At 42.4% G+C, this 25,812-nt stretch overlaps 1 protein-coding gene across 22 annotated transcripts in view; it reads left to right on the forward strand.

Annotated features, from left to right (window-relative positions):
* LOC109422898 (disintegrin and metalloproteinase domain-containing protein unc-71) overlaps window positions 1–25,812 on the forward strand; it is a 1,549,374-nt gene that overhangs the window by 602,346 nt on the left and 921,216 nt on the right. Inside the window, exon 2 of one of the 22 annotated variants that reach the window (XM_062845420.1) lies at window positions 6,257–6,328. The exons of the other annotated variants lie outside the window; for them this stretch is intronic. The gene's annotated coding sequence lies outside the window, so the exon portion shown is untranslated. The remainder of the gene's footprint in view (window positions 1–6,256; window positions 6,329–25,812) is intronic. 22 annotated transcript variants of the gene reach the window in all.

Here is a 25,812-nt window from a genome sequence, read left to right on the forward strand (position 1 = left end):
AAACATACAACGCGCAGCTCTGGCACACCGCTATACGGACACACAGACACACTCAGATCGCACCCCGGCTGAATACGTCAGCTTGAATAAGCAAACCCCGCCGCCGCCGTGCCCCCGTGTCTAGGAAAATCCTCCGTTCAACGATTTCCCAGTTTCCCAAGTCAGTCACAAAACCGAGGTGGCTAAGGCTTTCAGACTGCCTTACTGGTTGCAAGTTTGTCGAACCTAATCGTCTCCGGCATTCAGACGATCGTCGTCGTCCGTCACCTACTTTCTTTGCCACTGTCGGATTGCACCTTCCCCTTTCCGGAGAAGGTGAATAGAGCTTAGCATCAATCTGGCTGCCGTAATTTTTGTTTGCTCTTTATTTTCGAAACGCAAATATCCGAGGGCGATTTCACTTTTATTTCGGTGCACTGATTCAGGTGCCAGAGTTTTTTTTTTCCAGATGCTATTGGATTTCTGGGCCATTGCCTGGTTTATATTGATGTTTGGTAGCCAAAACCGTGAAACGCGGGATCTTTGATATTGCTGGTAGCTTCGGTCCGAAGTGATTATAGGACATTCATTAAAAACCATGATTCATTGCTCCTGTGGTATGCAGCTCTATTATTGGCTTTCACGGGCAAGGAAGTAATTAAACCATTTTTACCGCCAACAGCTTTGCTGATAATATCTGACGTTTCGGTCCAGTGAGGAACAATCCAGCAAAGATCGCATTGTGATTAAATCTTCACCTGACAACACATTAATTTGTCAATCTTAGCGGAACCGAGACCACTCTCGCGTCAAAGTACCTACTCTTGTTACATTCCGCCATATCTTCGTAGTCGGTGTCGTAGTCATCGTTGACACCGCCGTCAGCTTCCCCATCGTCGTCAGTTGGTCGATATGAAAGCCATATTCTCGGTACCACCACTCAGCCAGCCTCCTCCTGCAAAAGTCCCTCCCAGCACTTGACGTGACATCATAATCAGCGGAGAAATGTCTGCTTTGTTACTTGCCATTACGCGGTGCTCGTGTGATGAGATGGCTCTTTCCGGTGGTTGGTGATGGTTCAGTTTCTAGAACGGAGACATTGAAATCAGTACGACCAGCCGAGTCATAGCAAGGACACCTCAAAGCGGAGAAAAAAGCAATTTCGTCTAATATTTCCCACACCTTCACGCCTGGCTGCCCAGGCGAGTGCTTATCTCAGTCGTCAAATCAGTTGTGATATTTTTTTTCTTGCCCTGGTTGTCGTCACTGAAATCGTGTGTTATAGACCTCCGGAGGACGCTTGAGTCTCAATGAGATCATTTCATTACTTCCGCTGCTGGTAACGTTTTGCGATCGGATCCATTGAAGAGACAAATTAATTGCAGAGCTTGTTATTCACAGCGATTCCGACGAAACGTAACACATTTTGAGGGGTGAAAACCTAAAGAGCGTGCGTCCAATAGGAATCGGTAAAATGTGGAATCATGTGTTTGAAAGGTGAAAGAAGCACATCCACAAACACCTGAATGATGCGAATAATGGAGTTCCAAGGATTTCTCAATGGATTCCTGCAGCGATGCCTCCAGGAACTCTTCCAGGGATTACTCCAAGGATTCCTCCAGAATTATTTCCATGGATTGCTCAAGGAATTCCTTCAAGGATCGCTCCAGGATTTTTTTCAGGGATTCCTTGTGGAATTCTTCAGGAATTCCTCCAAAAATTGCTCCGGAAATTCCTCCAGTTATTCCTCCAGGAATTCCATCGAGGATTCCACCAGAAATTCTTTCAAAGACTCCGCCAGGAATTCTTTCAGAGATTCCTGCAGGAATTGTTCAGAGATTCCTCCAGGAATTCCTCCAAGAATTCGCCCAGGACTTCCTCCAGGAATTCGTCCAAGAATTCGTTCAGGGTTTCCTACAGGGAATTCTTCAGGGATTGCTCCAGGAATTCTTTCAGGGATTGCTCCAATATATCTTTCTGGGATTCCTCCAGGAATACTTTCAGGGACTCCAATAGGAATTCTTTCAGTGACTGCTCCATGAACACTTTCAGGGATTTCTCCTAGAACTCCTCTTTCAGGGATTCCTCCTGGAATTAGTCTTTCGGGGATTCCTCCTGAAATTCGTTTAGGTATTGCTCCAGGAATTCCTCCAGGAACTCCTTAAGAAATTCCTCCAGGAACTCCTTCAGGAATTCCTCCAGAAACTCCTTCAGGAATTCCTCCAGGAACTCCTTCAGGGATTCCTCCAGGAACTCCTTCAGGGATTCCTCCAAGAACTCCTTCAGGGATTCCTCCAGGAACTTCTTCAGGGATTCCTCCAGGAACTCCTTCAGGGATTCCTCCAGGAACTCCTTCAGGGATTCCTCCAGGAACTCCTTCAGGGATTCCTCCAGGAACTCCTTCAGGGATTCCTCCAGGAACTCCTTCAGGGATTCCTCCAGGAACTCCTTCAGGGATTCCTCCAGGAACTCCTTCAGGGATTCCTCCAGGAACTCCTTCAGGGATTCCTCCAGGAACTCCTTCAGGGATTCCTCCAGGAACTCCTTCAGGGATTCCTCCAGGAACTCCTTCAGGGATTCCTCCAGGAACTCCTTCAGGGATTCCTCCAGGAACTCCTTCAGGGATTCCTCCAGGAACTCCTTCAGGGATTCCTCCAGGAACTCCTTCAGGGATTCCTCCAGGAACTCCTTCAGGGATTCCTCCAGGAACTCCTTCAGGGATTCCTCCAGGAACTCCTTCAGGGATTCCTCCAGGAACTCCTTCAGGGATTCCTCCAGGAACTCCTTCAGGGATTCCTCCAGGAACTCCTTCAGGGATTCCTCCAGGAACTCCTTCAGGGATTCCTCCAGGAACTCCTTCAGGGATTCCTCCAGGAACTCCTTCAGGGATTCCTCCAGGAACTCCTTCAGGGATTCCTCCAGGAACTCCTTCAGGGATTCCTCCAGGAACTCCTTCAGGGATTCCTCCAGGAACTCCTTCAGGGATTCCTCCAGGAACTCCTTCAGGGATTCCTCCAGGAACTCCTTCAGGGATTCCTCCAGGAACTCCTTCAGGGATTCCTCCAGGAACTCCTTCAGGGATTCCTCCAGGAACTTCTTCAGGGATTCCTCCAGGAACTCCTTCAGGGATTCCTCCAGGAACTCCTTCAGGGATTCCTCCAGGAACTTCTTCAGGGATTCCTCCGGGAATTCCTTCAGGGATTCCTCCGGGAATTCCTTCAGGGATTCCTCCGGGAATTCCTTCAGGGATTCATCCGGGAATTCCTTCAGGGATTCCTCCGGGAATTCCTTCAGGGATTCCTCCGGGAATTCCTTCAGGGATTCCTCCGGGAGTTCCTTCAGGGATTCCTCCGGGAATTCCTTCAGGGATTCCTCCGGGAATTCCTTCAGGGATTCCTCCGGGAATTCCTTCAGGGATTCCTCCGGGAATTCCTTCAGGGATTCCTCCGGGAATTCCTTCAGGGATTCCTCCGGGAATTCCTTCAGGGATTCCTCCGGGAATTCCTTCAGGGATTCCTCCGGGAATTCCTTCAGGGATTCCTCCGGGAATTCCTTCAGGGATTCCTCCGGGAATTCCTTCAGGGATTCCTCCGGGAATTCCTTCAGGGATTCCTCCGGGAATTCCTTCAGGGATTCCTCCGGGAATTCCTTCAGGGATTCCTCCGGGAATTCCTTCAGGGATTCCTCCGGGAATTCCTTCAGGGATTCCTCCGGGAATTCCTTCAGGGATTCCTCCGGGAATTGCTACAGGGATTCCTCCGGGAATTGCTACAGGGATTCCTCCGGGAATTCCTTCAGGGATTCCTCCGGGAATTCCTTCAGGGATTCCTCCAGGAATTCCTTCGGGGATTCCTCCGGGAATTCCTTCAGGGATTCCTCCGGGAATTCTTTCAGGGATTCCTCCGGGAATTCCTTCAGGGATTCCTTCGGGAATTCCTTCAGGGATTCCTTCGGGAATTCCTTCAGGGATTCCTTCGGGAATTCCTTCAGGGATTCCTTCGGGAATTCCTTCAGGGATTCCTCCGGGAATTCCTTCAGGGATTCCTCCGGGAATTTCCTCAGAGATTACTCCGGGAATTTCTTCAGGGATTCCTCCGGGAATTTCTTCAGGGATTCCTCCGGGAATTTCTTCAGGGATTCCTCCGGGAATTTCTTCAGGGATTCCTCCGGGAATTTCTTCAGGGATTCCTCCGGGAATTTCTTCAGGGATTCCTCCGGGAATTTCTTCAGGGATTCCTCCGGGAATTTCTTCAGGGATTCCTCCGGGAATTTCTTCAGGGATTCCTCCGGGAATTTCTTCAGGGATTCCTCCGGGAATTTCTTCAGGGATTCCTCCGGGAATTTCTTCAGGGATTCCTCCGGGAATTTCTTCAGGGATTCCTCCGGGAATTTCTTCAGGGATTCCTCCGGGAATTTCTTCAGGGATTCCTCCGGGAATTTCTTCAGGGATTCCTCCGGGAATTTCTTCAGGGATTCCTCCGGGAATTTCTTCAGGGATTCCTCCGGGAATTCCTTCAGGGATTCCTCCGGGAATTCCTTCAGGGATTCCTCCGGGAATTCCTTCAGGGATTCCTCCAGGAATTCCTTCGGGGATTCCTCCGGGAATTCCTTCAGGGATTCCTCCGGGAATTCTTTCAGGGATTCCTCCGGGAATTCCTTCAGGGATTCCTCCGGGAATTCCTTCAGGGATTCCTCCGGGAATTCCTTCAGGGATTCCTTCGGGAATTCCTTCAGGGATTCCTCCGGGAATTCCTTTAGGGATTCCTCCGGGAATTCCTTCAGGGATTCCTCCGGGAATTTCCTCAGAGATTACTCCGGGAATTTCTTCAGGGATTCCTCCGGGAATTTCTTCAGGGATTCCTCCGGGAATTTCTTCAGGGATTCCTCCGGGAATTTCTTCAGGGATTCCTCCGGGAATTTCTTCAGGGATTCCTCCGGGAATTTCTTCAGGGATTCCTCCGGGAATTTCTTCAGGGATTCCTCCGGGAATTTCTTCAGGGATTCCTCCGGGAATTTCTTCAGGGATTCCTCCGGGAATTTCTTCAGGGATTCCTCCGGGAATTTCTTCAGGGATTCCTCCGGGAATTTCTTCAGGGATTCCTCCGGGAATTTCTTCAGGGATTCCTCCGGGAATTTCTTCAGGGATTCCTCCGGGAATTTCTTCAGGGATTCCTCCGGGAATTTCTTCAGGGATTCCTCCGGGAATTTCTTCAGGGATTCCTCCGGGAATTTCTTCAGGGATTCCTCCGGGAATTTCTTCAGGGATTCCTCCGGGAATTCCTTCAGGGATTCCTCCGGGAATTCCTTCAGGGATTCCTCCGGGAATTCCTTCAGGGATTCCTTCGGGAATTCCTTCAGGGATTCCTCCGGGAATTTCTTCAGGGATTCCTCCGGGAATTTCTTCAGGGATTCCTCCAAGGATTCCTCCAGGGATTCCTCCAGGGAGTTTTTTTTTTGTTATTAAAAGATTTAAACAGTTTATACGCCCAGTTTTAAAGTGCACGAGACAAAAAATTCTATAATCGGAGGATTATGAAAACGGAAAACTTGATGAACGCGTCTCACAAAATGTGTTTCCTGAATTTAAAGCAAAAACGTTTCTCCCCTCCGTTAATAAACCGCTACTTCTTCGCACACATGAGCCAACAAAATATTCGCGTTGGAGGATTTAAGACAACGCGGTGCGATAGCAAATCCACCACCACCGAGTTCAGCCCGCCCAGGTAAGACGTGGTGGTACTTTACATATCAATTTGTTGACATTGTCGTCATCTGACACATTCCCGGCGCTTGCAGCTCCTCCACCGTTGTTGCCATAAGTATACATCGCGTGGGCATAATCACCGTCGTCTTCATGCTTTGCTTCGGTGCTGGTGGCGCTTCGGTAGCTTCTTCTGGGTATATGTACCTACAGGAGGGTTGTCATTGTTGTCATCTTCAGGTGCGTTTGTTCAAGCTGGTTTTTGGTTGAGTTTTATCCTTCTTGGAGGTTCGATGCGTTTGTTTTATTCAGGACGATGACGAGCTTTTACCGATATGCGGGGAAAGTGATTACAGTTTCCTGTGATTTTTTTTTTGTATTCTTCTCACTTCTCATAAGGTAGCACGTGGCACGACTCTTTTAAAAATGAAATTTGTTTCTAGCTTTACAACTAATATCGTTTCAAATTGTCAATTTCAATTGTACCCTAGTTCCTAGTGAACAAACATCAATCAACTTGCCTGTTTTTTAGATTACTTTGTTAATGAGTTCTCGCATTATTCTCTTTTCTTTCAGGTTTGTAATCGGGCACTTGGCTCCTTTCTGTAATTCAGAATAATACAAACGAGGATTATGCACAAATTGTCTGTAAGTCACTTTAACTATTTCAGCCACTATCGCAGCAGCTTAAAGTACAATACTAACGTTCCACCGCATTATATAATAATCCCTTGTTAAATTTATAAATCAGCGCCTAAGATCCCCCATTATTCGCCCGTCAGCATTGTGCACCGACCCAGTGAAGCGAAAGTCCAAATGCAAAGTTTTTAATTAGACGAACAACTTGGAGCAAAAATTAACCAAAAATTATCTCCACCTCTATGCATCGCAAAACTATTCACTATTCAGTACTGCATCACACCTCCATACATATACACATTCATCCACAGTAGGAAAACTCTCGAACGCTTTTCACTAACTGGTCCCAATGCACCAAAAATTCTGCAGCAAAAGCTTCACAGCAGCAGCCGCATCCGTTGCATTCATCCCACTTGCAGCAACCAACAGCCAGTCGGAAAATCGGAGGGATATGAGTGTAAAAAGGCAACGCATCCAGTGAACGGGCACCCATTCTACGAACCGTGAGCCACCCACCCACATGAAGAACTAGCCAGTCAGTGCAGTGCGGTGGTAGACAGGCACGTGTGCGCTTGGTCCAAAATTTGCAACCGTGTTCGCGGTTCGAAAGCGATTTTTCAAGCGCTTTTCATTTCGCAATAAACTTGCACTGCTGTTGCAGCAGCACTATGGGTTAACAGGTGGATTTACGCGGCAACATGTGGAACGTTCTTGGGGCGCATTGTTGGAATACTCATAGAACTTTGAGGATCCTCTACGAGAAAGACTGCGTTGGCATATTCTTGCAACTTGTGGTGGATGGATCATGAGTTACAATCTCGTTTGCCTGCTTGCAATTACCAACGGTGACTCAAAGCTTAGTGGTCCAACCATGGCAATTTATTGTAATAATGGATCTCTCACAAGCGTTGACAAAGCGATTAAAACTATTATTAACATCAAAGCTTCGCCATGTATCGTCATGTTTATCGTATTCTATTTTTATTTTGGCCAATTGAGATTTTGCAGTGCGCTAGCCAAGAGATGTTGCCGAAGTTGTGTGCACATCACACCGCCGCGCCGGTACGACTTAAAATACATATTTACCGCGAGTTACTGCCTGGCAAGCCAAGTTAAATTTAAATGTATTCAGCAAGTTTTTTCTCGCGTCTCCCTCTACACTCCCACCAATTTCGAGAGACCCATCCATTTCCCTAGCCCCTTCTGGTGGATGTTACTGCACCGTAAAGCTTTAATTTCGCTTTATGCTAATCCGCGAAATGCCTTCACTGACTATGGTGGTGGCGCACCGCATCGGTCCCGTGTCCCGTGTCGCGTCGTCCGGTTGTTAGTGCGGCGGCGGTACGGTGGTTGTGCCTCGTTGCGGTGCGGGAGTTAGTCAAATAGAGCTGAGTTGGTAAGAAAAAAAAAACCGGAGTCCCGAAAAAAGATTCCGTGCCGAGCGGGAGAAATTGTTCTGCGGGCATGGTTTTAATCCTTGTTACGACTGCGAAGGGAGCAGTTGTCGTCACGGAGTGAAAATTGGGGTTATCGTAAAAGACGGTTGAGGATGGACACATATGGTACTAGTTTGTTGAAACTAGAGCACATTTTTCCTGTACTAGTTTCTGAAAATAAAAAAAATACAATAATAATCATACATAAATATTCCTGTTATAAAAATTTTCTACAAATTTCACTTCAAAAGTTCTGGATTGTTTCGTAGACATTTTGCTGAAAAAATCAAAGTTTTTTCGAAAACCATTTAGGGAAAGGTCATCTCTCACTGAAGAGTGAAACTTTTATCCTTGCTCTCGGAAATGCTCAACCCAGCAAGTAACCAACTGGAGTTGCCCGATTTCCCATGGTGCACCCACCAGTATCGCTCTACCAACGCAAAGCTTGGATAGCTACCCGGAGAAAGAACTGCCACAGATGAAGAGGCAGACGGCTGGCAAGCTGGCTGGCTGGCTTGTGCTGCAGCTTGTTAGAACTCGTTATGGCCGTAATTTACACAAATAATTGTACAATTTGCAGTTTTAACGAAAGGGCTGGCCTCCTCCGTGGTCAGCGCAATTTCGTCGTCGCAGTTGTCGTTTGTCGTTGTAGCCGTCGTCGTTGTCTTGGTTGGATGAAGTTCTACCCGTTTTTGCATTAGGACGACGCGACGGTGGAAACCGAGGAAATCGCAGTCTCGAGAAGAGCTGATTTATGGGGAGTTTTTTTTTTGCTGGTTAAGTGTTGAAGCTGAATATTTACATCGGTTGGTTTGAGTTTGTAATTGTAATACAAATGTGAAATTGTTGAACCCTTTTTGTAACATTGTTCTTTCTTTATTTATCAGGTTTCACACCGATTATCTTGCAGTGACAACAGTAAAACGGAAAATCAAAAACAGTTGAATCTATTGAGCAACATAATTGCATTCTAATTGTCTATATGAGCTTATGCTGTTTTGAAGCACTCATAAAGATATCGCGCAATCAGTTCACCACTGGACTGCACACTTAGTTTTCATGAGTGTGAAAACGTAAATAAAAGTGTGCGATTGCATTAAATTAAGTTGATGTCTTCGGTGCACTATTTCTTCGATCAATGCTGTATAAGTGCTCTAAGGATACCGTGTTGATTCGAGCGATCACCATTGTGAATGCCGGCTATAAAGTGCTATCCCAGATCATCTTCCGTCGTCTTTCACCTAGAGTAAATGAGTTCGTGGGAAGTTACCAAGCCGGTTTCATCGACGGCCGGTCGACAACGGACCAGATCTTCACCGTACGACAAATCCACCAAAAATGCCGTGAATACCAGGTCCCAACGCTTCACCTGTTCATCGACATCAAAGCGGCATACGACAGTATCGCAGTAAGAGCAACGATGGACGGTGTGCAAAACAGCGTAAGGATTTGGGGTGAACTATCCAGTCCATTCGAATCTCTATGGGGACTACGACAAGGTAATGAACTTTCCTGCCTACTATTCAACATCGCCCTGGAAGGTGTTATGCGACAAGCCAGGCTCAACATCTGGGGTACGATCTTCACGAAATCTAGCCAATTTGCATGCATAATCAACGAGGCTGTTGAAATTCAGCTGATCGTCAACCATCACATCCAGGTGGTTAAGCGCACGCTTCCTTGGAATTTTGTGACCCCCAACGCTGATTTTAAACTTCTTAAGTGCCTTGCAGTTGCTAGCTTTACTACCTTTTATAACATAGATTGCCTTCGCAGTTAGCATTTCTACTTCTTCCAGAGTCTTACCGATTAGCGTAAGTACGACGTCATCTGCAAAACCGACGATCTCTGGGTAGTTCGAGTTGTAACACTTTGTTGTATATCCAACAGCGTTGGGCCGAATATGAAGCCCTGTCGTACGCCCGCCGTGACTCTAACAAACCGATATTTGATCCTGACTTGTCTCGTAGACCAGGACTCGAATCTGGATCGCATCCAATGTCGACTCCCTGGTCCGGGACCCAAATTCCGTACACTTCACCAGCTTATTCAGGATGAGCTTCTCCAGGAGTTTGCCAAGAGTATCCAGCAGCCACATCGATCGATAGGATGCTGGATCTCTTGGCGACTTGACTGCTTTGGCTGCAACACCAGACTTGCAAGTGGCTGGGATGAAGCTATCTTCCTGACATTTCTGCATTGCTGTTCTGGACATGTTCGGAAACAGTCTTCAATACCGTCTACCCCCGTTGGTTTGACCTCATCTAATCTGGACACTTTTTAATTTGACCCCCTCTAATCTGCACATCGTTCAAACTAAAAATGGTTCAAACGTCATTCTGCTCATGGAACGGGGTGAAACGGAACGTAGAATCAAAACAAATCAGCAAAAAGGGCTGCCATCAGTGTGTTTTTCAATGCCCACAGGGTTACCAAAAGTTCAAATTAAAAAATTAACCCCGTTGGTTTGCATGATGTGTCGTTCAAACCAACGGGGGTAGACGGTACAGCGTTGGGGATACATAGCATCCAAACCGGGGGCCTTCTTTTCGTTTAGTCCTTTTGCCACTACACGAATCTCATCATTCGGAATCTCCAGGGTTCGGCTGCCATTCCATTGACATACGGTGTAGGTAGCCCTCGCCATGTGGTGAAGTCGTGCTTTGGCAACGAACCTACTATTATTATGTTCTACTTGTCATGGCACATTTCATCTGGCATCATTGGGCCTTTGATTTTCGCCATCACGATGCAGTAAGCTTGTCATCTGCGTTAGACACAGCTCGTTCCAGCAATTGTTCTTGCTCAGTGCAATATCTTTCCAAATTTCCTCCTTATTGACTCTGCTCTAGCTCTCAGACAGGCAGTAAGTAGAGTCCTGAGCCTTTCATTCCACCAATGGTACAATGTGTCGGGCGTGAACAGTTTCTCGGCTCAACCTTTCTCTGCTCATCTGCATTTTGCATCATGCCCTCGTTACTGCTTCCGTTAACTCCTTATCATTCAAAATGAGAGCGTCACTGTCCGCTCGAAGTGTCTCGACGAAGAGGTCTTTATCGAATTCATTCGTTTTCCACTTCCATTCACAAGTCCTTCGATCGTGCGACGCAAAGAAAATTCGCCAACCGATGCTGTAGTGATCGCCTGATAGTCATTATATGTGCACTCCTCGCTTACTCTCCAGTTCGTATTGTGCACGAGCGACGACCTGTGGAATATTACGTTACGAAGTGCTCACCGATCCTTCATTGCACACTGTTACATTCAACTTCGCCAGGGCTTCCAGCTAACTTTTCCCTTTTTGGTTGGTTAACCTGATTCCCTTCTACACAGTCGAAGCGTTCAAGACCCCTTTGAAACCTATGTTCATCATATCAGCGTGTCGATGAATAGCTCTTTCATCCGATTGTACTGCTCCAGAGTTCATCAAACGAAAACTTCGGTGATTTTGGCGTTAACATTGTTGGATGGTTTATCTTTTCTACGCGTTTTTTACAGGTGTTCTACTGAGCCTCAGTAAAAATCGATGACCGAAACTACCGGAATTGTACAGCTGCTCTTCTTCCGTTGTGATCTCATCCAGATTCTTGCACTCGACCACTGACCGCCACATGTGGGAGTTCTCAGACATTTGCATCACTTCCCAGGTACTTCACGACGGATTCCCGGTAAATAAAACTCATTACGGATGGAAAAAAGTCTTTCTGCCTACGCCGTACTTCAATCATTTTTTTTCCTCCCCTGTTGGGGAAATTAAGCCACTGCGTCCAATAGGCTGAACTTTTGTGGGACTTCAATCATATTCGTTTCAAACTTGTTTAGCAACGGCCCTCTCTCACCTTCCTGACAATCGCTGCGTACGTTGTTTTGTCGCTCACTTCTACGACGAAGGCATCGCCCTTGCTTTTTTCCCCAGAAGGCCGACGTTTTTCTGTCTTGTTCCGTTCCTTTATATTTTCCTTTTGCACCATCCATCTATCAAATTTCTGTATACTGTCGCACGATTGTTTGTTTTTCTGCTTTTTCTGAACCTCCACTACCCCTGGTGTATGCCTGACTCTTTGCTCCGAACGAATGCTCCAGTGGCTCTTCGGTTTCTCCTGGATTACAATCGTTGCTCGTTCCAGAATTCCTGTCAAAGCGTTAACTGCTGTTCTAACTCTCATCCTGAGCACCTTGCTGCTCACGTTCCGCAGCTAAAACGGCCGACTTAATGCTCGTCACCACACAGATAAAAATAATGAGATTTACACGTCGTGTAAACTTAAGTTTAGTCATGTAAACTTAATGTTATGATGGTTTACATGATATATCATGTATATTTGTGTTATATGCAGTGGTGGAAAGCATCATGCGCTTGACGTGTTTTTTGGTTCGCATCAAACACAATCTTTGCTCACGCGCTCGCGAACCCAAAAAGAGAGAACGGTTCACGATTTCCGGGATCGACGAACCAACACAAAACAAATGTCGAACGAGCAGAATCGCAGTTGGTTCGCCAGAAGTAGTGATGTCGCAAAATTTCAAATAATCGATTAATCTGTAATCGATTTTGCTTATGCTTGTCGATTACCGGTATCGATTAATCGGCTATGATTAATCGATTAGTCCTAATAATCGATTATATTTTTATTGTGTTTTCTCCAAATCTTAACACAGTATAATATAGATGCAACGAATTACCGCGATTTAGCTGTATTTACTTTATTCAGAAGCACGAGGAATAGATAGGACAGGTATTCTTTGGGAGGACATGTCCTCTTTTTCATTCCATGTTCTACTGTCCTCCCTCAGGCCTTAAATGTCCTCCTTGCCGATTCACCGACGCTTTATTAATGGTTTCTGATAACTAGATTTAAGTATTAAAATACATTAAAATAATGATTGAAACACTAATCTTTTTCGTAGATTCTAAAATTTAGGAAAAAATCCCTAGTATTGCTACTGTTAAAGCAAAACTTTCGCTACGGAACTGTGATCGACTAAGTGAAATGCTGAAACGAAAATCTGGCGACTGGACTTCGAACCTCGACGCCCTTGGGTATTCTACGATGATTTAGAATTTAGATATTAACACTGCGATAGTTAGGGTGATGAAGGGTATTATCGGCAGGTTTGTTTTCTTCGTCATGCGGGGTTTTTGTAAGCCGAATTGCCTGAAATTTGGGCATATAACTTAGCTTGATTGGGAAGGATTTGGGTCAAACTTTGAGCTCAACAGGTTTTAGAAAACCCCCCATGACGAAGAAAACAATACTGCCGAAAATACGTAAGTTCCCCTATATTCAAAAGAGATCTATTTCATATTCCTGAGTATTTTATGTACTAAACAGTTAACAATACAATTATTAGTTAAAAGTATTGGTATTCTTTAGTATTCAAGTTCAACCTTCACAAACCAAATTTTATTATTGCTATAAAAGAGATTCGATCAAATTCTAACAAGATTTTTCCATAAACAGCTACTAAATTTCTAAAGAAACCGATGCTTGAAACATTTCAACAGCGTCGTAAGGAGTGTTTTTAAAATTAGTTGAAAATGTTCATGATGCTCTATTTTGAAGCAGGATTGGTTTAATTTCGGCTCTCCTGTAACAGTGATCACTTTAGTGCTGAGTGGCGTTTGCGTGTAGTCGTTTTGCCCTCTACTGCAATAATTATGACAGAAGAACAGTTTCCTTTAAGTTAATGAAATATCTTTTGTTATCACTACAGCAGAAATGGTCCTAGGCGCCAGCGACTTTCGAACCCGGAAACAAAAAATAATGGTTAAAAACATTCATGTGTGGGGACATTAGTGTTAGTACCGTCCATAATGAAACGGTGCTAAAAATAGAGTTTTGTTTTGGTTTTTCGTGTTGCACGTATTAAGCATGTGCAAATGCAATTGTACAGCACATGCATTTATGTTACTTTAGCAATGGCACTAATTTGATTTTAGTGGGGCCCTTTTCGACTTTAATATTGCTTCAATGGGGTGTTTAAAGTAATGCAGCATTATATTCTCAATTTTAAATATCAATATGTAGCAAAATTGATGCACTTACGTATATACGACTTCGTGGTTACTTAAGATGTTTTAGAAGTGAGAATGGTGTGATTCTACGAGATAAGTTGCAGCCGTACTTCTTGAACCCTCTAATACCCAACCCCGTCTTGAGACGGGGTATAGTTTGAGCATTTTTGTAATTTTCGTTTCGTGGAAAACCAAATTTTTTATATTTTTCACTGATATTTAGAACTGTTTTGTATATCTCAAAATGGTTTTTGGTGTACTTTAAGGCCTATTTACATTTTTAAAAAATAATTGGAAAATTGATGTTTTAATCACCTTTAAGAAGTCATTGTTTATTTTGTATTGAATCGCTACAATTAACATATTCTAATTTTTTCCCAAATCATTCTACCCTAGTTCAATAGTTTAAGGGAATCGAATACATTTTAAAATTATTTTCCTTAAAATTACACAGAAAACAAAATTTTCTATGAAAAAAAAATAAAAATATTTCAACAAATATGTATTATAAAATCTCAAAATGTTTTCATCTAAAAAATGCGTACCCCAAATAGGTTAGAGGAAAAATATAAAAATGTGGGGATGTTCAAAAATAAAATTAGAAAAATCAAACACTGAAATTCACGAAATCGAGAATTAAAAAGAATCATCTTCCAAAACATGTTTAAATCGAATTAAGATGACGAAAAATGATACTTAGATCAAAATTAAAAATTTGGGTATTAGAGGGTTAACACAATAAATCTCATTAAAACAGGTAAATTGACATTTTTGTTTAATTTACGTTTTATTTTGTACAAAATAAAACGGCTTCGTACCAATACAGAATCTAATATTTTACCTCTTCTGGTCATTTGGTGATGGTGAGAACACAAACCTTATTTGGTTCACCTTGAAACCATTACGCGTTGCAATGAGACGAAATATCAATAAAACGTCGTGCGTGCCAGCTGAAATGGACTTACGACACATAAGCGATCAGCAGAGAAGGATGAAGCGCACTTTATTCCAAAACATATGCTATATCTGGTTAGAATTAGACGGCCTTTCAATAAATAAATTTACTTTTAAAATCCTAGTTACACATGTGAAATTAATTCAATTTGATTTTGTATGAGAACTTATTGGACACGGTGTATATATATGTTGATTTCAATAATATATCATTGATTGAAAATTTGTTCGGATAATTTTCGAAACTGTATGCATGTGTGAGTAAGCACGGATCACCAGCAGCAGAACGGCCGAGCCAGTTTGGAGGATTTCCAAAAAGACTCCTGTGAATAATGCCATGGTCAATTTCGAGAGGAATACTTGAAAGAATTCCGGTAGGAATCCTTGGGAAGTTTCCCAAAGCAATTCTTGTAGATTTTCCGAAAGAATTCTAGAAGGACTTCGGGAAAGAAATCCGGAACAAACATTTAGGAGAATTCCGGTTAGAGCATATGGAAAATCTTCGAGTGTAACCCTTGGTACAATGTCGTAAAAAGCATTGGAAAAACTCTAGGAGAAAATCACGGAAAAAGTTTATCAGAAATCTTTTGAAGATTTGCGGTAAATGCCTCTGAAAATATTCAAGGATTAATACTATGAAAAACTCTGGGAGAAGTTCTTTGAATAATTCCGAAAGATGACCCTGGAAGAATTCCGAATGGTAGGAATCTGGGAGAGTTTAAAAAAAAATCTTCGGAAAGTTTTTGTAAAGAACTTTTTGAGAAATTCCGAAAGCATCAATGTTATAATTGCGGAGCAATTTTCACACATAAATCCGAGATGAATCTTTACGAGATTTCTAGGGTAAAAGCTTGAAAAAGTTCTAGGAGAAAACATGAGAGTTCCCATGGAAGAAATCCGGAAGCATTTTCTATGAAAATTTCAAAGAGAGGCACTGGATGTATTTTTAGAGATATTTTTAAAGAATTCAGAAAAGAAGCCTTGACAGAAAAACCTCTGAACATGTTCCAGAAAAATGTTAAGAATATTCAGAGAGAATCTCTGGAAGAATTTTGGGAAAAAATATAGTAGATTTAAATAGAGATAACTGCCTTAAAAATATAAGGAAATTGAAAGAAAGAAAAGGAAAAAAGTTTTATCTGTGGGTCTCTGTGGGTATTTCGGAAAGTATCACTACAGGAATTCTTTTAGAAATCACGGAACAAATTTCCGATGGTTTACATAGAACAAAATCTGGGAATATCCCTAAAAAAAATCGGGTAGCAAATTTTGAAAGAATTGTAAAAAAAAATCCTGAGCTAGAATCCGGAAGAAATACCCGAAGAATTTGGGGAATAAACTGAATGAATTTTCTGATATAATTCCAAGAAATCATCATGGAAAAAAATGCGAAAAGCGAGAGAAATCCATGAAAGAATTCTGGGAACAATCAGAGAAAAAAACGAGGAAAATCCTTCTTCGAAGCAATGCCTGGAAGATTTCTGGAAGAAATTCCTGAAAGAATAGTAAAAGGGGACTCAAGAATAATTCTTGAAAAAAAAACTTGGAAATATTCCGCGAAGAATTCTATGTAAATGTAAAATCTGTGTAAAAATCAGGGAACAGTTTATACAAAAAAAAAATACCGGAAGGATTCATTTTTTTTGTGGATAATTTGTGAACATAGTTCCGGGAGCATCTATGGGAGAACACCTGGAGAAAACTCTGGAAGAATACAATTGAATATTTGAGAGAAGAAGCTCAACAGGAAATTCCCTAATAATACCGGAAGAATTTTTTAGAAAAAAATCCGAGAAGAATCTTGGAACATTTTCTGAGTAAGATTTTTTGAAAAATAGTCAATTAAAAAGTCGTACAACATAGTCTTTCAAGAAGGCTTCTCGGATTTAAAATCTCTGGATTATTTCCGTGTTGTATATTGGAAAGAATTCCAAAATAAATCTCTAGAAAAAAAGTGGTATATTCCAGGAGAATTTTGAGTTAGAATCTTTACAAGAACTTCGGGCAGAAACCCTTGGAAGAAACCTTGGTAAACTTGCAAAACCTCCGAGAGGAATTCTTGGAAGAACTTGAGCTGAAATCTGTACAAGAATGCCGGGTAAATCTTTAATTACATACATACATACATACATTTATTTGTTCCACATCATTAAGACAAGACATAATCAACAATAGTACGCCACAATACTCGGTTTGTGGCTGCCGCTCTCCATCCTCGGTCACGCCCAATGCTCGCCAAGTCACGCTCCACCTGGTCCGCCCATCGTGCTCTCTGCGCTCCACGCCTTCTTGTGCCAACCGGATCCGTTGCAAACACCAGCTTTGCAGGGTTGTTGTCCGGCATTCTTGCAACATGCCCTGCCCACCGTATCCTTCCGGCTTTGGCCACCTTCTGGATGCTGGGTTCGCCGTAAAGTGCAGCGAGCTCGTGGTTCATCCTTCTCCGCCACACACCGTTCTCCTGCACACCGCCGAAGATCGTTCTTAGCACGCGTCGCTCGAAAACTCCGAGTGCTTGTAGGTCCTCCTCGAGCATGGTCCATGTCTCGTGCCCGTAGAGGATTACCGGTCTTATTAACGTTTTGTACATGGTGCATTTGGTGCGTGGGTGAATCTTTTTCGACCGCAGTTTCTTCTGGAGCCCGTAGTAGACCCGACTTCCGCTGATGATGCGCCTCCGAATTTCACGGCTCACGTTGTTGTCAGCCGTCAGTAAGGATCCGAGGTAGACGAATTCCTCCACCACCTCGAAAGTATCCCCGTCTATCGTAACATTACTACCCAGACGGATCCGGTCGTGTTCGGTTCCGCCTACCAGCATGTACTTTGTTTTTGAGGCATTCACCACCAGTCCGACCTTTGCTGCTTCGCGTTTCAGGCGGGTGTACAGTTCTGCCACCGTTCCAAATGTTCTAGCGATAATGTCCATGTCGTCCGCAAAGCACACACATTGACCGGATTTTGTAAAAATCGTTCCCCGGCTGTTGAGCCCGGCTCGTCGCATCACACCTTCCAGCGCGATGTTGAAGAGTAGACATGAGAGTCCGTCACCTTGTCGCAGTCCCCGGCGAGATACGAATGAACTGGATAGTTCACCCGAAACCCTTACGCAGTTTTGCACACCGTCCATCGTTGTTGATCTTTAATTAATAACTGTGTAACATGAGGATTTTCTGCCGGAGGCAGGTTTATCCCCGAGGGGATAAATCATTGAGAAAAATCCAAAATAAATTCCGGGAAGCTTTTTAGAAAGAGATGCTATGAAAGTTCTTTCAAATATTTTTTTAAAGAATTACTGGAAGCATACTGGGAGCATTCTCTGAAATAACTTCAGAAAGAAGCGGAAGAAGCCCCTACAATTTCGGAGAAATATCTGTAAGCAATTCCAGAAAGAATCCTTGGAATTAGGTACGGAAGTAAACCCTAGAAGAGCTGCAAAAACATCTCTAATCTAATCTAATCTAATCTAATCTAATACAAACGCAGCCAGTACGAGAAAGCATCCTGGAAAGTAATCGGGTTAGATCATGCCCGATTACTTTTCTTGTCAATATTGAGGCTTGCAGCATATCAAAGATATGACACAAGCGTCAAAGCGGCCAGGCCTACTGCGTTGTATTTGCCGCACAGATGATTCTTTGAAGTACCTCGAGTTTTGAACGGTTGTTCTTTCGTCGAAGTAATTCTCAAATCTACAGGGGAGGAAGGATGCGTGGACATACCGTACCAAACGCTCCAGATTGTATAAGGTTAATATGGTTAAAATATATGTAAATGTGTCATATTGGATGATATATAATGTAAATTGGAAAGGTCTCACCCATTTATTGAGCAGCTTCGTAATACAACGTCGATCCTAGAATTCGTTCAATCAGGAATCCGCTGCGACACTGCTGTCACTATAGAAACATTCAAAAAGTAACTACAACTCACACAATTTGTCATCGACAGACCATATTCCGTTTGCGTTCACTTTCAAACTTAACTTATTTGAATACAAGGTTTTCTTTATTCAAAACACGCGAACTTTTCATCTACAGTAGACGTTCGCTCGGTGCAAACGGTTTATCTGCCCTAGAAGAGCTGCAAAAACAACTCTGAGGAAAAAAGTTGTGGAAGAGTTTTGGAAGGAATCGATGTTAAAAATTCAAGAGAAAATGTGAGAAAAAATCTGGAAGGAACCCATTTGAGGGTTTCGGGAGAAAACCTGAGAAGAATTTCGTTATAAATTTCTGAATGCATTCTGTAAGGTACCTTATTAGGATTATAGTAAGATGGAACTAGAATAGTTCCAGCAAGATTTCGTATATGAATTCCGCTAAAAAATCCCGGTTTAGTGGTGGGAGGAATTCTGAGAAAAATTCCATAAATTCCATGTAATACTTCCGTTAGGAATTGCCTGAAGAATTTTGGGAGATTTTCAGATATTCATCTGGAGTAATTCTGGGAAGAAATAATGGAAGATGGAAGGAAATTGTTTAAAAAAATACCAGGTGCAATACTTGAAGAAAGTTTCCTGGAAAAGTCCCGGGAGCAATTATGGGGAGGAGAATTTTAGAAGAAATCCCTGGAATAGTTTCGAGAAAAATCAATGAGACATTTTCAAGTGGAGACTCTAGGAATGCTTTGGCATGGCAAAACAATAAAGTAAAAAGAGAAATTTCTGGAAAAAAATGTAAGATATCAGACGAAGATTTCAGTGAGATGTCTGAGTTCCGGAAGATGTCCCTAGGGAATTTCCAGGGATGAATATTTGTAAAATAAACCGAGATATAACTTATTTAAAATTCCATGATAAATTTCTGAAAGAATTCCGGGAGACTTTTCTGGAAGATATTTAGGGTATCGCGCTACTTGGGCGGTGGTTTTCTTCGTCTGTTATATTCGTCTGTTTTCCACTATAACTCAGTCAATTTTGAAACAATTGACTTGAAATTTTGTACACGGGTAGATACTATACCTATCTCACCGCATTCCAAAAATTGTGCCAATTGGTTCAAAATTGACTGAGTTATAGTGGAAAACAGACGAAAATAGAAGCCACCGCCCAAGTAGCGCGATTCCCTAGAAGAAGTCTTTGGAAGAATTTTGAAAGGAATCACTGAAATAATTCCGAAGGAAATTCCTGAAAAAAAATTCAGGAAAAAAATCATTAGAAATATTCTGAAAGATGCTACTGAAATAATTCCGAAAAGAATTCCAGGAAGAATTATGGTTGGAATCCCTGTTAGATTTTTTTTATTTTTTCATTAATTTTTACATTTCTTTTTTAATAATCCGTTTCATTATTTGTTTATTTATTTATTCAATTTATTCACGTATTTTTTCATTTACTTATTTATTTTTTCTGTTCACTTACTAATTGATCGATTTATTCATATATGTATGTATTTAACTTTAAATTTATTTATTTATTTATTCATTTAATTTTTCGATGATTCACTGATTTAATCATTCCTATATTTATTTTTTCATTTATTCATTCATTTGTTTATTGATTACTTTATTTTTTATTAAAAATTGATTTACTGATTTATTTATTTATTCATTTGTTTGTTTTTTATTTCATTTATATAAAGATAAATTTCTGGAAAAGATTGCATGATATCATAAGATTATTTCAGGGAGATATCTGAATTCAGGAAGATGTCTCTAGGGAATTTCCGCGGAGAAATATTTGAAATAATCGGGGTGTTGCGTATTTAAAATTCAATAATAAATCTTTGGGTAAGATTATGGGCCTGAAGAGCGATTCTCGTAGAATTATTTATCTAATAGTCTTTAATGAATTGCAATATTTTTGTCAACTTTGAAAATTACCTTGGTTTGATTAATTATGAATTATTTACAAGGAAAAAAGTTACCAAACGATCTATCCCAACGATCTCTGATAAATGGGGTTATCCACTCACCTAAAATGCCATGAGTTTTTTTTTACTAATCGATGAAGTAATCGAACCAAATAAACGATTATTCGATTAATCGAGCAAGGCGGTTGTCGATTAAAATTTAATCGATTAGTGGAACGATTAATCGATTAGTTGGGATAATCGATTAATTTGCGACATCACTAGCCAGAAGGATCACAATGTAGAACACTTGGTTTGTTGCCATTTTTTGTACACTTGAAGGTAATAAGTTGGGTGTTTTTTTGATTATACTGGTCAGGTACCATACTAATAAATGATATCGACGCAAAAGTTTACCAACATTTGATTTCATTACAGAAATATCGGCCGCGAACCTCTAAAATAAAAAAGCATCGCGCTTGCAAAAGATACGATGCACTCGTCAGCGTTCGTGTCGTACGATCGTGAGCCACAGACGTACGAACACCATCGCACAGCAAAGGTTTGTGATGCGGTGGCATTTTTTTGTAGCGCGTAAGCACACGTTCGCGATCAATTTCCGCCACTGGTTATATGTCATGTAAACACACAGAGTCATGCTGAATTACATGACATATAATGGAAGTTTACATGATAATTAATAACTTTTACATGATATGTCATGTAAACTTCTGTGATATCCCACGCTCCAATCATGTGCATCATATGTCACAGAATTTTACACTCTTTTTTCGATCTGTGCATGTGATTCATCTTTCTGTTCCAAATTTTGCTTTTCCTTTGCAAATTCGGACAGCCTTGCTGTTCCTCCTGAACCTCTTGTTGCTGTTCCTGTTGTGCATATTCAAGCTCGCTTCGCTGCTCCTTGTTCTTTTTAGTCTGCTGCACGAAGAGGCTGAGACGGAGACCTCTTCAATGCACCTCTGGCGAACGGATGCGCCACCCTTTCACTGTTAATGTGGTTGTTTTCTCCTTCCGTGTTGTAAGGTCGCCGTTCCTGGCCACTATCTCCACTCGACATAACTAGTCGTCTACTTGATCTTATGATTGCTTGTATGGAGGCCATAAAATTGCTAAGCTAAGTTTCCTGCTCCCAAGTAGAGTGCTCAAGTAAAATCCCTCCTTTTTCCGTAAGTATTTTTGACATTTGTTTAACTGACAGCATTTTAACGAAACGATGCTGTAAGAAAGATGTGGAGAAAAAGGCACCAGGTTCTTTACGATTTGCACTTAGAGAAATTTTGTTTGTTTCCTCAGGAAATGTTGTACAGTAATGGTTCATTACAGCACTGATTTGCGTTGCGTAATGAACCATTACAGCACTGTTTTCAGTTTTGATCAACTTCTTGATGCTTTCTGGATGCAGTTTTGAAAAATTGTGACAACTGCACAGTATAACCTGCTATGATCAGGTTTTCTTAAACATGGCTATGAGCATCAGTATGCAGTTTGATGAAAAATTTTGTTCAAGCAGTAATTAATGAACTTGCAAAAAACGTTGTACGCAACTCGGTGCAGAACTCGATTTTTACAGCACTCGTCGTAATTATCCAACTCGGCAAGCCTCGTTGGATAAATGTACGACTTGTGCTGTAAAAATCGTCATTCTGCACCTTGTTGCGTAAACTACTATTATGCAACTATTTTTCATTATGCAACTCATTTCAGTTGCATAATGTACCGGTACGGAAAAATCGATCATTATGATTTTGAATTGAGTAGTATTAGAAAGGAATTATGATACTAAATTGCATAAAATTTTGTATGAAACTCGTTCCAAAACTCGATTTTTTCAGCACTCTTTGTATTTATCCAACTCGGCAAGCCTCGTTGGATAAATGTACGACTCGTACTGAAAAAATCAACTTTTTGCAACTTGTTACATATATAACTATTTTGCGCGCGCGTTTGGGGAAAATGATACAATTTATAACTTTTGGGTGGGCTTCTGGGGATAATCCAGATAGTAAGATTCCAGCGGAGTTGTGAAACGTTCCAAGGAAAATACTGATGAGAGACATTGCGCTGGGATTCTGGGGGAACTTTTGAAGATATTACAGCGAGAACTATGGTTAGATACTAATTATAAATCCTGCAAAATTGGGGATTGGACTACGCTGGAAGCAATTCTGCTGGGGCTCTGACGGTTACTTTATGGAGTTCTTAAATAAATACTGGGAAAAAGATTCGCGGGGATGTTAATGGAAATGTAACGAAGATCCTCGAAGGATTCTTTGTGATGAATCTTCTGGCACCCCGTACGAAGGTTTTCCTATGGAATTTCGTAGAAAATCTTCTTGAAATTCTTCCAGGTGTTCCACCGGAAAATCCACCAGGAGTTCGCCAGGGATTCCCATAAAATGTCTTTGAGAATTTCATTAAAAGTTCTACAAACAATCCTTCCATGTTAGAAGGAACTTTCTAATGTTTTTCCCAGGATTTAAGATTAGGCTCAAGGAATTATTTATTATTTATTATTATTTAGATTTAGATAAATCTAAATCTGGGAAATCCTTCCTCAAGCAACTTCTTCCGGGAATCCTCTAGAAACTGCTTCAAGGTCTCCTCTAGGGGTAGCTTTATGGCTTCCTCTCATAGTTTCTTCTGGTATTTTTACAGGATTTTCTTTTAAGATTACACCAGGAGTGGCATCAGGAAGATTTCTTCAATAATTCCTCTAAAGATTCCTCCGGAGATGCCCTCAGGTATTCCTCCAGGAATTACTCCGGAGATTACTACTTCTCCGGAGATTTCTCCAGAAACTCCTCCTGAGAGTTATTCAATAATTCCTCCAAAGATTCCTTCAGCTATTCCTCCAGGAATTCCTCCGGAGATTCCAGCGGGAACTCCTCCGGAGATTCCTGCAGCAATTTGTTCGGAAATTCCTCGGGGAAAATCTTCCGGAGATTCCTCCAAATATTCCTCCAAAAATTGCTTCAGGAATTCCTCCGGAAATTTCCTCAGAGATTCCTCCAGGAATTCCTCCGGAGATTCCTCCAGAAATGAGTCCGGAGGTTCCTCCAGAAATTCCTCTGGAGATTCCTCCAGGAATTCCTCTGGAGATTTCTCCAGGAATTCCTCCGGAGATTCCTCCAGGAATTAGTCCGGAGATTCCTCCAGGAATTCCTCTGGAGATTCCTCAAGGAATTCCTCTGGAGATTCCTCAAGGAATTCCTCTGGAGATTCCTCAAGGAATTCCTCTGGAGATTCCTCAAGGAATTCCTCTGGAGATTCCTCCAGGAATTCCTCTGGAGATTTCTCCAGGAATTCCTCCGGAGATTCCTTCAGGAATTCCTCCGAGGATTCCTCCAGAAATACCTCCGAGGATTCCTCCAAGAATTCCTCTGAGATTTCTCCAGGAATTACTCCGGAGATTACTTCAGGATTTCCTCCGGCAATTCCTTCAAGAATTCCTCCGGAGATTCCTTCAGGAATTCCTGCGGAGGTTCCTTCAGGAATTCCTCCGAAGATTCCTTCAGGAATTCCTCCGGAGATTCCTTCAGAACTCCGGAGATTCCTTCAGAACTCCGGAGATTCCTTCAGGAATTCCTGCGGAGATTCCTTCAGGATTTCCTGCGGAGATTCCTTCAGGAATTCCTGCGGAGATTCCTTCAGGAATTCCTGCGAAGATTCCTTCAGGAATTCCTGCGGAGATTTCTTCAGGAATTCCTGCGGAGATTCCTTCAGGAATTCCTGCGGAGATTCCTTCAGGAATTCCTGCGGAGATTCCTTCAGGAGTTCCTGCGGGGATTCCTTCAGGAATTCCTGCGGGGATTCCTTCAAGAATTCCTGCGGGGATTCCTTCAGGAACTCCTGCGGGGATTCCTTCAGGAATTCCTGTGGAGATTCCTTCAGGAATTCCTGCGGAGATTCCTTCAGGAAATCCTGCGGATATTCCTTCAGGAATTATTGCGGAGATTCCTTCAGGAAATCCTGCGGAGATTCCTTCAGAAATTCTTGCGAAGATTCCTTTAGGAATTCCTGCGCAGATTCCTTCAGGTATTCCTGCGGAGATTCCTTCAGGAATTCCTGCGGAGATTCCTTCAGGAATCTCCGGAGGAATTCCTAAAAGAATTCCTCCGGAGATTCCTTCAGAAATTCCTCCGGAGATTCCTTCTGGAATTCCTCCGGAGATTCCTTCAGGAATTTCTCCGGAGATTCCTTCAGGAATTTCTCCGGAGATTCCTTCAGGAATTTCTCCGGAGATTCCTCCAGGAATTTCTCCAGAGATTCCTTCAGGAATTTCTCCGGAAATTCCTTCAGGAATTTCTCTGGAAATTCCTTCAGGAATTCCTCCGGAGATTTCTTCAGGAATTCCTCCGGAGATTCCTTCAGGAATTCCTCCGGAGATTGCTTCAGGAATTCCTCCGAGAATTTCCTTCAGGAATTCCTCCGAGAATTTCCTTCAGGAATTCCTCCGGAGATTCCTTCAGGAATTCCTCCGGAGATTCCTTCAGGAATTCCTCCGGAGATTCCTTCAGGAATTCCTCCGGAGATTCCTTCAGGAATTCCTCCGGAGATTCCTTCAGGAATTCCTCCGGAGATTCTTTCAGGAATTCCTCCCGAGATTCCTTCAGGAATTCCTCCGGAGATTCCTTCAGGAATTCCTCCGGAGATTCCTTCAGGAATTCCTCCGGAGATTCCTTCAGGAATTCCTCCGGAGATTCCTCCAGGAATACCTCAGAGGATTCCTCCAGGAATACCACGGCTGCAAGCCTGCACCAGGAATTCCTCTGAGGATTTCTCCAGGAATTCCTCCTGGGATTCCTCCAGGAATTCCTCCGAGGATTCTTCCTGGATTATCTCCGCCAATTCTTCCAGGAATTCCTCTGAGAATTTCTCCGGGAATTCCTCCAGGGATTCCTCCGGAGTATCTTTGCTGATTTTTTTTCCTGGAACTCTTTCGAAGTACCTGAAGGAAGTACTCCGAAAATTCCTTCAGGAATTCCACTGGAGATTGCTCCTAGAGCTTCACAGTTGTTACAGTGGCTTTTGCGGATTTTTCAGAGAGTCTCAGATGCGTTACAGAGAGTTCGAAGGGGTTTCAGGGTGTTTACGGAGGCCTTTCAGAAATATTCAGAGGATTTCCGAGACGTTACATGAGGCTTCAGGGGTGTTTTCAGGAGATTCGGAGGGTCTTAGACGTACGTTACAGGTGGTTCAAGGGCGTTTCTGTGGATTTACGGAGGCGTTTAAGGTATATTCTGAGGATTTTTGGCGGGTTTTATATAGGATTAG

This window comes from Aedes albopictus, chromosome 1 (assembly GCF_035046485.1).
Source record: "Aedes albopictus strain Foshan chromosome 1, AalbF5, whole genome shotgun sequence".
Lineage (NCBI taxonomy): Eukaryota > Metazoa > Arthropoda > Insecta > Diptera > Culicidae > Aedes > Aedes albopictus.